Source organism: Lontra canadensis, unplaced genomic scaffold, assembly GCF_010015895.1.
Source record: "Lontra canadensis isolate GAN:19392208 unplaced genomic scaffold, GSC_riverotter_1.0 scaffold9, whole genome shotgun sequence".
Lineage (NCBI taxonomy): Eukaryota > Metazoa > Chordata > Mammalia > Carnivora > Mustelidae > Lontra > Lontra canadensis.
The window spans coordinates 8,025,254-8,037,792 of record NW_022631003.1 but is presented as its reverse complement, the minus strand read 5'-3'; the positions used below and the strand labels follow the sequence as shown (position 1 = coordinate 8,037,792).

The 12,539-nt window shown below is 36.6% G+C and overlaps 1 pseudogene; it reads right to left on the bottom strand.

Annotated features, from left to right (window-relative positions):
- The window catches only part of LOC116866376, a 45,233-nt pseudogene that overhangs the window by 21,765 nt on the left and 10,929 nt on the right, over positions 1-12,539 (bottom strand).

The following is a 12,539-nucleotide window of genomic DNA, read 5'->3' as shown; positions in this document are numbered from 1 at the left end:
ATTGATTGTCTTGACCGTCCTTCTCACATCGCGTTACCACCATCTAATGTACTTACTTTGTTTGTGTGGGTTTGGCTTATTTCCATACCAGAATCTCAGCTCCATAGAAAATAGGTATTTTCCTAGGTCATGTTCTAGGGTCTAGACATATGGAGAACATATTCTACGTAAATACCTATGGCATTAAGCGAGGACTGTCCATTTGTTATTACAGTATACTCATTTGGCAACTATCTACTGAGTACTGACTGTCATACCCACACTCTTACCTTGTAAAGCAGAGGCACCCGTGGACCAGGAAAACCAGCAAACTTCTCTCCCACCGCCGTGGCAGCAGCACACCTTTCCCTCGCACACGTTGAAATACAAATTTGCAGGCCCAAGAGCGCGCTGGCGTGCCGGCTTCCTGCGTGCCGGCTACCCGCGTGCCACCTCAACAAACCGGAACTCAGTTATGCAAATGTCCCGCTGGACCCTAGCGGCAGGATATCCAAGCCAGCCAATCCGCAAACGCCCAACGCCAAGTCAACTCCAGGCCTTCTCACCCCAAACGAGGAACTGTGGAGCCCTAGTCCTTATAGTATTTTCCGTTTTCTCTTCTTTGCTTGTTATTGTGGTAGAAAAGCTTCTTGCCTTCTTCCCCATACTGTGGGTCTCTGAAAGGAGACTGTCCGCTTCCAGAAGTGTTAGATAAGATTGGTTTCTATCATCAAAAACGTATTTTTTAGAATTTTGTGTTTTGTCTTGTTTTGACCAGGAGGAATGGGATCTGAGGCTGCCTGCTAATGGGAGGAGGAGACTGACCGCGAGGTGCCCGCGGCTGAACCCTTTTGAGTTCTTGGTTCTGGTCATACCGAGGACCCTGGGTAAGTGTGTCGGGTTTGAGCGCAGCGCCCTTGCGTGCAGCTGTCCGACCCTAAAAAACTTTATTTAAAACTACCTTCCAGGGCGCCTGGGTGGTTTAGTGGGTTAAAGCCTCTGCCTTCAGCTCAGGTCATGATCCCAGCGTCCTGGGATGGAGCCCTGCATCGGGCTCTCTGCTCAGCAGGGAGCCTGCTTCCTCCTCTCTCTCTCTCTCTCTCTCTGCCTGCCTCTCTGCCTCCTTGTGATCTCTGTCTGTCAAATAAATAAATTAAATCTTTACAAAAAAAAAAAAAAACCTAACTTCCATCTTGTTCCCAGAAAGGTTCTGGAGCCCTGGGAATGTTCCCAAGGTTTATTCATAGTCTTAGAAAGGTTCTGGGTCCTAAGTTTCTATAGCTTGTTAAAGTATAAAATATGAAATATAAATGATTAAATATGTATGTAAAATAGCTGTACAGAGGAAAAAAAATTGATGAGAAAAAAACAAGAGTAAATGCTCTATATCAGATAGGGTGAATATTCCTGTCTTCCTAGTTTGAGGGGTTTTGTCAGGAATGTTTCTTGGATATTGTAAAAAGGGTTTCTGTTTATTAAGGTGATTTTTGTTCATTTTTAGTTTGTTATATGGTGAATTGTATCAATTGACTTATGAATGTTAAATATACCTTGTATTTCTGGGGATAAAACCTATTTGATAATAATTTACTATTTTTATTGTTGGACTCCATTGGCTAAAAGTTTGTATATAATTTTGAATGTACATTCATGAAGGAGATTGGTCTGTAGTTTGTAATATATTTGACTGGTTTGGGTTTCCGGGTAATTCTGGTTCCATAATATAAATTGAGAAGTATTCCCTCTTCCTAAATTATGTCTAAGAGTTTCTGTAGGATCACTATTAACTCTACAAATATTTGATATTATTTAATAGCTAAGAAACTAGCTGGGAAGTTTTCTTTGAGGGTTAATATTTTCACTACAGATTCACTTTCCTTAAAAGACAGGGCTATTCAGATTTTCTGTAACTTCTCTAGTGAGCTGTGGTATTTCTGTCTTTAAAAAAATTTGTTCATTTCATCTAAGTTGTCAAATTTACTGGCTGAAATAATTATTAATATCCCTTTAACATCCTTTTTAATATCTGTAAAATCTAGAGTGATGTAACCCCTCTCATTACAGATGTTGTCAATTTGTGTCTTTTTTTTTCTGGATCGTGCTGGCTAGAATTTATCAATTTTATTGATCATCTCTAAGAGCCACCTTTTCATTTCATAGTTTCTATTGTTTTCATTTTCTGTGTCATTGATTTCACTATAGTCTTTATTATTTAACTTATTCTAATTCTTATGACTTTGATCTTTTGCTTGTTTAAGGTAAAAGCTGAAGTCATTTGTTTTGAGACCTTTCTTCATTTCTTAAATAGGCATTCCGTGCTATAAAATACTAAGTACTGGGGTGCCTGGGTGGCTCAGTGGGTTAAAGACTCTGCCTTCAGCTCAGGTCATGATCCCAGGGTCCTGGGATTGAACTCCGCATCGGGCTCTCTGCTCAGCGGGGAGCCTGCTTGCTCCTCTCTCTTTACCTGCCTCTCTGCCTACTTGTGATCTTTGTCAAATAAAAAAAAAAAAAAAAAAAAAAAAACTCTTTAAAAAAAAATAAAATAAAATACCAAGTACTGCTTTAGCTGTGTTAAAATACTTTCTGAGGCACATTAAAATTTTCAGAAGTTTATTTGATGGAACTTCTGTTTGTGGGGCTGCACCAAACCAAAAGTGGTTAGCAGTGCTCTTTGGGCAGGAGCTGGGCCAAGGCTTTTACAGACCAAATGCAGAACTAAAGCAAGGAAATTATTTGATTGGCTATAGCTTAAGTGGTTGGCTTATTTAGGAAGGAGTAGTTGGCCACTGTGGTTTGTGGGATACAAGTGTGTTTAAAGAACTTTACTCTGGCTTACTTCTGTTTGTTTACCAAGGCTACCAAAACATTAATGCCACCTCAGCCTCCTTACATAATAACTTTAACAGTTAACACAGTTTTTGACATGTGTTTTCATTTTAACTTTGGTTCAAAATATTTTCTAAGGTTTTGGTTTTTATTTTGGCCTGTGGATTTAGACTTGACTTATTAGGGTTTAAATGATTGGGGAATTTCCAAACATCCATGTATTTGAATACGTTCTTTTTAATTTCATGAAGTTTGAAATATCTTCGGTGTTTCTAGGAATTTTTCTTTTCCACTTATGTATTATTTAGAAGTTATTTCAGTCCTATGAAATGTGTTGAGACTTATATGGCTTAGCATACGGTCTATCTTGGTTAATATATTGTGTGGATTTGACAATTTTCATGCTGCAATTGTAGTACCTAGTGTTGTATAAATATCGACTAAGTCAATATGTTAATAGTTTTTTTCAGATAATTTATGTCATTACCAATTTTTAAAATTGAATCCTGAAAGATAGGTTTAAATTCCTATAACTGTGATTATAAAATTGTTTGTTTTTCCTTTAATTCTCTCAAATTCTGCTTCATATACATATTTACACATTCATTTACATTTACTACTTCAGGCTGAGTTGACTCTCTAATACGCATTATTATTTGATGCTTTTTTTTTTCTTCTTTCTTGGTGATCCAGGTCATTTTTGTTATCTTCCTTCAGCCTTGAGAACCTTCTTCGTTATCTCTTGTGTTTCAGGTGTGCCATTGACCACTTCTGTTATCTTTATTTTGTCTGAAAATGTTTTTATTTTGCCCTTATTCTTAAAGAGTGTTTTAACAGGATATGGAAAGGTTGATTATTTTTTCCCAGTATTTTTGAGTGTATTGGCCTCCATATTTTTTTGACAAGAAGTCAGCAGTCATTCAAGTGATTGTTCCCCTGTATGAAATCTGTCATTTTTGGCTGCTTTTAAGATAGTCTCCTTATATTTCATTTTTGTCACTTTGATTATTTCATGCGTACCGTGATTTTCTTTTCTTTTTTTTTTAAGATTTTATTTATTTATTTGACAGAGAGAGAAAGATCACAAGTAGGCAGAGAAACAGAGATAGAGGGGGAAGCACGCTCCCTGCCCAGCAGAGAGCCCAACATGGGGCTTGATCCCTGGACCCTGAGATCATGACTTGAGCTGAAGGCAGAGGCTTAACCCATTGAGCCACCCAGGAGTCCCAACATAGTTTTCTTCATATGTATCTTGTTCAAGGCTCACTGAGTTTCTTAAACCAACAGACTTATATCTGTATCTTTGAAAAAAATTTGGTTTTTATATTTTAACATATTGAAATATATTTTCTATTCATTTTCTCTCTTCACCTTCCACTACTCCTCTTAAACATATGTTATGCATTGTCTTATATTCCCTCAAATTTGTTTGGTATCGATAACATGGTTGAGAGCATGGAAGTGAGTTCTATCTATCCTCCTGCTAGAAGTTGTTGAAAAGGAAAATCACCCTACACCTTCCATGTTTTAACTCTCCTTTCAGAATCATCTTACTTAGATTTACTCACCAGTGCCTACAGGTCCTTTTATTTTCTCCAAAGATTGTAGTTCTTATCTGTGGAAAGGCATGTAATAGTGGATGTTTACTGCAGAAAGGCATAAAATTTTAGGTGTTCAGTTTTAATGAAAATAGAAATCTTATTAAATAATTTTTGAAACTTGTGTTAGTGTAATTCATATGAGGAAATTTTAATATTTTCTTAGAACCATTAAAAATCTCTATGGAATAAACCCTTTAATCACACCATACAAGTAAATTATCTTGAAATAGGTATTTGTCCTGAACACAGATACTAAAAACCTAAAATTTATGTAAAGAATCAAAGGTGATAATCCTCATGATGTTAGGATAGATAAAGGTCATTATAAAAAGAAATACCATTAAAGAAAATATAAGAATTTTATAAATATGTACTAGCTAGTGTCCAAGAAGGTCCTGGTCATCATCTGGTACTTCCTGATATTCACAATCTTATGTAAGATCTCTTACATTGTACTGATGTTGGTATATTAGACTAATAGGTTATGACAGAAGTGATCAAAAGTCATTTTCTGGTTCTTTGAAATAATTAATAAGATTGATAAACCTTTGGCCAGACTTACCAAAAAGAAAAGAGAAAGTACCCAAATGAATAAAATCATGAATAAAAGAGGAGAGATCACAACCAACACCAAAGAAATACAAAAAATTATAAGAAAATATTATGAGCAATTATACACCAGGAAATTTGACAATCTGGAAGAAATGGGTGCATTCCTAGAGACAATAGATAGATATAAACTACCAAAACTGAACCAGTAAGAAATAGAAAACCTGAACAGACCCATAACCAGTAAGGAGATTGAAGCAGTCATTAAAAATCTCCCAACAAAGAAGAGGAGTCCAGGGCCAGACGGCTTCCCAGGGTTATTCTTCCAAACATTTAAAAAAGAATCAATACCTATTTTACTGAAACTGTTCCAAAAAATACAAATGGAAGGAAAACTTCCAAACTCATTTTATGAGGCCAGCATTACCTTGATCCCAAAACCAAAGACCCCATCAAAAAGGAGAATTACAGAACAATATCCTTGATGAACATGGATGTGAAAATTCTCACCAAAATACTAGCCAATAGCACCCAGCAATACACTAAAAGGATTATTCATCATGACCAAGTGCAATTTATTCCTGGGCTGCAAGGTTAACTCAACATCTGCAAACCAATCAGTGTGATATGTTACATTAATAAAAGAAAGAACAAAAACTATATGATACTCAATAGATGCTGAAAAAGCATTTGACAAAATACACCATTCTTTCTTGATCAGAACTCTTCAAAGTGTAGGGATAGAGAGTACATACGTCAATATCATCAAAGCCATCTATGAAAAACCCACAGCGAATATCATTCTCAATGGGGAAAAACAGATCTTTTCCCCTAAGGTCAGGAACATGGCAGGGCTGTCCACTACCACCACTTATACTCAACGTAGTACTAGAGTCTTAACCTCAGCAGTCAGACAACAAAAATAAATAAAAGGCATCCGAATCAGCAAAGAAGTTTAACTCTCACTCTTTGCAGATGATATAATACTTTATGTGGAAAACCCAAAAGACTCCACTCCAACAGGAATTCAGTAAAGTGTCAAGATATCAAATAAATACACAGAAATCAGTTGCATTTTTATACACCAACAGCAAGGCAGCATAAAGAGAAATTAAGGAGTTGATACCATTTACAATTGCACCCAAAATCATAAGGTACCTAGGAATAAACCTAACCAAAGAGGCAAAGAATCTGTACTCAGAAAACTATAAAGTACTCATGAAAGAAATTGAGGAAGACACAAAGAAATGGAAAAATGTTCCATGCTCCTGGATTGGAAGAACAAATATTGTGAAAATGTCTGTGCTACCTAAAGCAATCTACACATTTAATGCAATCCCTATCAAAATATCACCAACTTTTTCCAAAGAAATGGAGCAAATAATCCTAAAATTTATATGGAACCAGAAAAGACCCTGGATACCCAGAGGAATGTTGAAAAAGAAAACCAAAGTTGGTAGCATCCCAAATCCAGACTTCAAGCTCTATTACAAAGCTGTAATCATCGAGACAGTATGGTACTGATGCAAAAACAGACACATAGATCAATGGAACAGAATGGAGAGCCCAGAAATGGTCAACTCTATGGTCCACTAATCTTTGACAAAGCAGGAAAGAATGTCCAATGCTAAATAGTCTCTTCAACCAGTGGTCTTGGGAAAATTGGTCAGCCACATGCAGAAGAATGAAACTGGACCATTTCCTTACACCACACACAAAATTTGACTCAAAATGTGTGAAAGACCTCAATGGGAGATAGAAATCCATCCAAATCCTTGAGGAGAACACAGGCAGCAACCTCTTTGACCTCAGCCGCAGCAACTTCTTCCTAGAAACATTGACACAGGCAAGGGAAGCAAGGGCAAAAATGAACTATTGGGACTTCATCAAGATCAAAAGCTTTTGCACAGCAAAGGAAACAGTCAACAAAACCAAAGACAACTGACAGAATGAGAGAAGATATTTGCAAATGATATATCAGATAAAGGGTTAGTATCAAAAATCTATAAAGAACTTATCAAACACAACACCCAAAGAATAAATAATCCAATCAAGAAATGGGCAGAAGACATGAACAGACATTTCTGCAAAGAAGACATCCAAATGGCCAACAGACACATGAATAAGTACTCAGCATCACGGAAATACAAATCAAAACCAGAGTGAGATACCACCTCACACCCCTCAGAATGGCTAAAATTAATAAGTCAGGAAAAGACAGATGTTGGCAAGGATGCAGAGAAAGGGGAACCCTCTTATGCTGTTGGTAGAAATGCAAGCTGGTGCAGCCACTCTGGAAAACAGTATGGAGCTTCCTCAAAAAGTTGGAAATAGAGCTCCTATATGACCCAGCAATTCCACTACTGGGTAATAACCCTAAAGATACAAAGGTAGTGATCTGAAGGGACACGTGCACCCAAATGTTTATAGCAGCAATGTCCACAATAGCCAAACTATGGAAAGAACATAGTTGACAACCAACAGATGAATGGATAAAGATAAGGTGGTATATATGCATGGTGGAATACTATGCAGCCATCAAAAAATTTTTAAATAAATCTTGCCATTTGCAATGACATGGATGGAACTGGAAGGTATTATGCTAAGTGAAATAAGGCAATCAAGAAAATTATATTATCTCTCAGATATGAGGAATTTGAGAGGCAGGGCATGGGGTCATGGGGGGTAGGGGTGGAAAAAAATGAAACTAGATGGGATCAGGAGGGAGACAAACCATAAGAGACTCTTAATCTCAAACAAATGGAGGGTTGCTGGGGTATGGTGGGTAGGGATAGGGTGGCTGGGTTATGGACATTGGGGAGGGTATATGCTATGGTGAGTGCTGTGGAATGTATAAGCCTGATGATTCACAGACCTGTACTCCTGGGAAAAAATAACATATGTTAATATAAAAATTAAAAAATAATAAAGGATTCTTACTGCCAAAAGAAAAAGGCCATTTTCTGAGATTAAGTTATATCAGATACTATAATTTCCATCTTGCTAATTTGGTTTCATACTCTTGTTCTCTTTGTTTTCTGTTCTTGCTCTCTCTATATCTCTCTCCCTAATTTCAGAAAAATGAGCTGCCTTGCTATAAGCAACCCTATGGAAGAGTCCACATAGAAGGAACTAGAAACAATAGCCATGTGAGTGAGATTGGAAATACATTCTTCAGAGCCAGCAAAAACCAATAGCTTTTCTGCAATCTCATGAGAGATCCTGCTCCTGAAACATCTACCTAGCTTCTCATAGATTACTAATCCTTGCAACTGTGTAAGATGATAAGTGTTGTTGATTTAAGCTGCTAAATCAAGAGAAGTCTGTAAGTTATACAGCAATAGATAACTAACGAATGAGGTTTCATAAACAGAAAATTATGTTACTTTAAAGACACTACTAAGCAAGTGAAAAGGCAGGTCACAAATAACACGGTAAGTATATGTGACAAAAGTCTTATAACTAGAATATAAAAGTCTCTTATGACAAAAACCCAATTTTAAAAATGGACAAAAAATTGGATACTTCACCAAAAAGATATTCAAGTGGACATGAAGAGATACCCACCATCATTTACTTCAGGAAAGAAAAATAAAATCACAGTGAGATACCACTCATCACCCACTAAAATAGCTAAGTTTTAAAGACTTACAAAACCATATGTTGGGTAGGACATGGAACAACTGGACCTTCATTTTACTGCCAAGGGGGAGTTTAAATGGGCAAACACTCTGGAAAACTCTTTAGTAATTTCTTAAAAAGTTAAAATACACTTCCATATGGCCCAGCAATTTCTCTACTAGGTATTTACCTGAAGTAATTGAAAACACATGTCTATAAAAAAACCTATATGTTGGCACCTGGGTGGCTAAGTTGCTTAAGCATCTGCCTTCAGCCTCAGTTATCATCTCTGGGTCCTGGAATAGAACCCCTCTTTGGGCTCCCTGCTTAGCAGAAAGTCTGCTTCTCCCTCTCGTTTTGCCCATCCTTGTGCTCATTCTCTTCCTCTAGCTCCCTCTCTCTCTCAAATAAATAAAATCTTTAAAAAGTAATAATGAATGAATAAATAGTGTTTCAAATACCCGAGATAAACATCAAATGCGTACCTAGACATTTTTTCTAAGGCTATATTCTTATTATTAAAGTCCTATTATAAAGGTCTCAGACCATTTTACAAGTTTTTAATTTATATTACAAAGTATGTTTCCACATTTAAATAAGCATAAAAACAAATAAACTATGCTTTTCAAAAAAAAATTCATTTATTTATTTGACAGAGAGAGAGAGATCACAAGTAGGCAGAGAGGCAGGCAGAGAGAGAGGGGGAAGCAGGCTCCCTGCTGACCAGACAGCCTGATACGGGGCTCGATCCCAGGACCCTTAGATCATGACCTGAGCTGAAGGCAGAGGTTTAGCCCACTGAGCCACCCAGGTATCCCTAAACTATGCTTTGTTTTTGTAAAACAGTTTGGGGGGATCAGGGAGTGATAAGAGAGGTGAAAAATGAAGACTGATAGCATAAGAAGGAAAAGAGAAAATAAGTAGATTGCTTTATGCTAAATTAGAGGTAAAATTTATCTACTTTTTTTCAATCCAAAATTATTCAAAACTACAATTATTGAACATTTAAAGACATAAATTATTTCTACATAAAACTGTGAATCCAAACTATAAAGTTAAATAGCACAATAATGCTGACTTAACTATTACATGCTTTGAATTTTATTATTATCTTGTCAGCTTTCTTTATCATTTTCTCTAACATTATTAACTTAATGTTTGGGAAAGGAACACTAAGCTTGGATACTGAAAAACAAGATTTCTGCCATTTATAGGTATAAAATGACTTTGGACAAATACTTACCTTAGACTCTGGGAATCTCAGATTAATCATCTGTGAAATGGGGAGAAAGAGAGTGCATGTTTGAGGCTTCAATAGGATAATGATTAAGAGATCACGGGGCACCTAGATGGCTCAGTTAAACATCTCACTCTTGGTTTCTGCTCAAATTGTGATCTCGAGATCATGAGATGGAGCCCCATGTTGAGCTCCACACTCAGGGCAGTCTTCTTCAGATTCTCTCTCCCTACTCCTGCTCTCTCTTTCTTTCTAAAATAAATAAATAAAATCTTAAAAAAAAGATATATCACAAATATTCCTCTACTTCTGTCTTTAAAGTTCAAGTTAGGTATAGTTTTTATATATATACACACACACAAATATGTATGGAGAGATCATTTATATTGAATTTGATTTTGATTTGCATTTTATATATAAAAATATGAAATAATTGCTCTTGAGGAACATGAGTGGCTCAGTCAGTTAAGGGTCTGACTCTTGATTTCAGTTCTGGTCATGATCTCAGCGTCCTGGGATAGAGACCCACAATCAGGCTTTGCACTCAGCTGAGCATCTGCTTGGAATTCTCTCTCTCCCACCCCCTCTACCCCTCCCCCCAATCAAACACACATACCCTAAAATAAATAAATAAATATTTTAAAAAATAAAAATAGGAAATAATTGTTCTTGATTTTGACAGTTTACAGAGCAGATTCAATATTATGCTATCATTGTCACATTCATACGTACTACATAAATCCCACATATTCTATTAAAAAATGGCATTAAATAGAGGTCAGAATAACAAGTGCTGTCTAACAACAAAGGCAGTCCTGAGAGGAAAATATATAGCGGTACAAGCCTTTCTCAAGAAACAAGAAAGGTCTCAGGTACACAACCTAACCCTACACCTAAAGGAGCTGGAGAAAGAACAAGAAAGAAACCCTAAACCCAGCAGGAGAAGAGAAATCATAAAGATCAGAGCAGAAATCAATGAAATAGAAACCAAAAAAAAACAACAGAACAAATCAACAAAACTAGGAGCTGGTTCTTTGAAAGAATTAATAAGATTGATAAGCCCCTGGCCAGACTTATCAAAAAGAAAAGAGAAAGGACCCAAATAAATAAAATCATGAATGAAAGAGGAGAGATCACAACTAACACCAAAGAAATACAGACAATTATAAGAACATATTATGAGCAACTCTATGCCAACAAATTTGACAATCTGGAAGAAATGGATGCATTCCTAGAGACATATAAACTACGACAACTGAACCAGGAAGAAATAGAAAGCCTGAACAGACCCATAACCAGTAAGGAGATTAAAACAGTCATCAAAAATCTCCAAACAAACAAAAGCCCAGGGCCAGACGGCTTCCCGGGGGAATTCTACCAAACATTTAAAGAAGAACTAATTCCTATTCTCCTGAGACTGTTCCAAAAAATAGAAATGGAAGGAAAACTTCCAAACTCATTTTATGAGGCCAGCCTCACCTTGATCCCAAAACCAGACAAGGATCCCATCAAAAAAGAGAACTACAGACCAATATCCTTGATGAACACAGATGCAAAAATTCTCACCAAAATACTAGCCAATAGGATTCAACAGTACATTAAAAGGATTATTCACCACGACCAAGTGGGATTTATTCCAGGGCTGCAAGGTTGGTTCAACATCCGCAAATCAATCAATGTGATACAACACATTAATAAAAGAAAGAACAAGAACCATATGATACTCTCCATAGATGCTGAAAAAGCATTTGACAAAGTACAGCATCCCTTCCTGATCAAAACTCTTCAAAGTGTAGGGATAGAGGGCACATACCTCAATATTATCAAAGCCATCTATGAAAAACCCATCGCAAATATCATTCTCAATGGAGAAAAACTGAAAGCATTTCCGCTAAGGTTGGGAACACGGCAGGGATGTCCGTTATCACCACTGCTATTCAACATAGTACTAGAAGTCCTAGCCTCAGCAATCAGACAACAAAAAGAAATTAAAGGCATCCAAATCGGCAAAGAAGAAGTCAAACTATCACTTTTCGCAGATGATATGATACTATATGTGGAAAACCCAAAAGACTCCACTCCAAAACTGCTAGAACTTGTACAGGAATTCAGTAAAGTGTCAGGATATAAAATCAATGCACAGAAATCAGTTGCATTTCTCTACACCAACAACAAGACAGAAGAAAGAGAAATTAAGGAGTCCATCCCATTTACAATTGCACCCAAAACTATAAGATACCTAGGAATAAACCTAACCAAAGGGACTAAGAATCTATACACAGAAAACTATAAAGTACTCATGAAAGAAATTGAGGAAGACACAAAGAAATGGAAAAATGTTCCATGCTCCTGGATTGGAAGAATAAATATTGTGAAAATGTCTATGCTACCTAAAGCAATCTACACATTTAATGCAATTCCTATCAAAGTACCATCCATTTTTTTCAAAGAAATGGAACAAATAATCCTAAAATTTATATGGAACCAGAAAAGACCGCGAATAGCCAAAGGAATATTGAAAAAGAAAGCCAGAGTTGGTGGCATCACAATTCCGGACTTCAAGCTCTATTACAAAGCTGTCATCATCAAGACAGCATGGTACTGGCACAAAAACAGACACATAGATCAATGGAACAGAATAGAGAGCCCAGAAATTGACCCTCAACTCTATGGTCAACTAATCTTCGACAAAGCAGGAAAGAATGTCCAATGGAAAAAAGACA